The sequence below is a fragment of the Octodon degus genome, unplaced genomic scaffold (assembly GCF_000260255.1).
Source record: "Octodon degus isolate 3935 unplaced genomic scaffold, OctDeg1.0 scaffold00138, whole genome shotgun sequence".
Taxonomy (NCBI): domain Eukaryota; kingdom Metazoa; phylum Chordata; class Mammalia; order Rodentia; family Octodontidae; genus Octodon; species Octodon degus.
The window spans coordinates 7,514,220-7,516,820 of NW_004524714.1; the positions used below are offsets into that span (position 1 = coordinate 7,514,220).

General features: G+C 40.0%; 1 pseudogene; it reads right to left on the reverse strand.

Annotated features, from left to right (window-relative positions):
- Positions 1 to 817: 817 nt before the first annotated feature.
- LOC101582373 overlaps positions 818 to 2,601 on the reverse strand; it is a 7,164-nt pseudogene continuing 5,380 nt past the window's right edge.

Here is a 2,601-nt window from a genome sequence, read left to right on the forward strand (position 1 = left end):
CTCTCTTTCTACAAAGCCACTTGCTCGCCTCTCTTCTTGTTTCAAGGAAGAAATGCTGTAGGGTACTTTAGCTAGCTCTGTTGGGTCCTGAGTAAACAATAGCTCTTATTTGGCAGTACTAGTATCTGGCCATCAGCTCTGTCTGGGACTCTGTTTTGTAGAAACCCATCTTCTTCCTGTTTACCATTTTATTATTGGCAGTTGCAAGACAAATGGATCATCAGTTGTGGTGGCATAGTCCTCTTGAAGAGACATTCTTCTTAGGGCTTCTGTAGAGTCCTTTATGGGCTGGGTCCTGTTTGTTTCACCTCTGTGAAATCTCTCCTTTCTGCCTACCTTTTATTCTATATCAGGTTAGGTCAATCCCACATGGTTTTTGGCCTTAGAGAAGGTGATAACTTACCCTAGTATTTATCTTGTTCTTAGTTTAAACTGAAAGTGTTTTAGAGTGGCTTTAGATTCTCAGATTTTTCTCTGAACTCAGTTTAGATCTAAGCTGAACTTATTATTATTTTTTTTGTTTCTGCCTCTCCTTTCCTGGGAATCACTGGTTTCAAGGATGCCTGGATCTGTCTCTCTAAATAACTCAAGAAGTTAATATTTCAAGTATTCAGTTCCTTCTGGTGCCTTACTTAACTGCCACAGGCAATATTTTTAAATAGAGAGAAGTTGAATATATATCCTGAACCATAGGAAAGTGTCTGAGGACCTGGATTTTCAAGATTTGGAATCTAAGTGCTTTAGATTTTTTAAAAAAAATTTATTTACTTTTTTGATACAGAGTCTGGCTATGCAGTTTGGACTCATAGTGATCCTCCTGTCTTAGCCTCCCAAGTGCTGGGATTGCAGACATGCACCACTGTGGCCAATTCTCCAGGCCAGCATGGCATGTGGTACTGGAAATCAAACCTAGGACCTTGTGCTTGCCAGGCAGGTGCTTATGCTGCTGAGCTATCTCTTCAGCCTGGATTTTAGATTCTTATACCTTTTAATATCACAGAGACTTGAAAGCTGGGATGCAGAATCACTTCCAATATCTGATTTCAAAAACTGTCTAACCATTGTAGTAGGAACTGATTCCTCAGCTTTGTCCTTTCTAGTCAACTTGGACAGCTGGTTTGAAATAAAATAATCTTAAGCTACCTAAATACCCCCTAAATTCTGGAATTCTCCTGCTACTTTCCTGATGTCTATTTTAAAGATCTACCTAATGTTAGGAAGAGAATCTTGGACTTGGAGCCAGAAGAATTAAGTTCTAGGTTTGACTCTTCTGTTGAACAATCTTAAAAAATTATGTAATAGATGTGAGCCTTAGTTGTATTCATTTCAAGAAAGGCAAGAACATCTAGCAAGTTGATCTCATGAGTTTTAAATTTTCCAAATTTAATTGAATATTAGAAATGAGACAGTTCCTAAATTAGCTGTGTTCCGCAGCTATGAGAGTGAAGTATGAATTTCTAGATCATCTCACCCTCCCATTTCCTCAGTGCCTAGGTCTTCTCTGTATTTAAACCTCCAAGTGACTGTTCAATTACCTTATCTCTGATGGGTACATCACTCTATTTTTATGCAATTTCCCCCCCATGCGCTTCCTACCTGTATGGTTCTGTATGCCCTGTAGCATTATGAATCTTTATCACCAGTCCTGTCACCTCACAATCATCTCTGAGTCCAATAATTAATGGAATACCCCTCACCTGGGCTTTCCCAAAGCTATTCCAATGAAGAGAGAGTGAAAAGACATGATTTTGCTCTAGCTCAAGTATGAGAAACTTAACCTCCTTTCTGCACTAGCAATGCCAGGAAATTTAAGATGCACTTAGATGTCTTATCCAGTTGTGAAATTCCAGGGCAAATGTACTGTTAAAATATGCCCCCCCCAAGTGTGCCCAGTGATATTATTAGATTTCTAATAATAAAGGTAGTCTTAACTTACCTTTGGCATCAATCTGATCAACCACAGGTGTTTAAAATGATGTTTTCTGAAAGCAAATTGTGTGTCTTCCACTTCTGCAATAGGGATCATTTTGTCTGAAGACATCCACTTTATTGCAGCCCCTTCTCATGGATATTCTCAATTATGGCAATTTAATAACTAGTAATTAAATGCTGTACTAGGCACTGCTGGAGGGACTTCACATATTGTAAGTGAATTTGTCTTTACAACATCCCATTGTACAGACAGCGAAAGAGTTACTGAAGTGACTGGCCTAAAGATACATGGCCAGCCAGGTGCTGGTGGAGTCCAGCTCCAGAATGTTGCTTTTAATACCTGCATTATCATTACTGAACCATTCACTTGATCTTTTGCTTACCCAGTTTCCTGGATGAGACTTCTCCGTGGGTCTTAGGGTGTGGGATGTTGCCTTGGCCCTTTAAGGACAGGGCCCGTGTGTAAGACTGTGTCTTACACAGAGGAGATGTTTTACATGTCTGATATTTGTTCAAAGGGAGCAGGGGGAAAAGCATAGGAAATTATGAGCAAGCAGAAACAGGAGGAAGATAACATAAAGCTGCTAACTCCACAGTCCCTGTGATGCAAAGCCCTTTAGCTGGCCTACCTGTGGATATGGCACAGAAGAATCAGAGGCCTGTCAGATC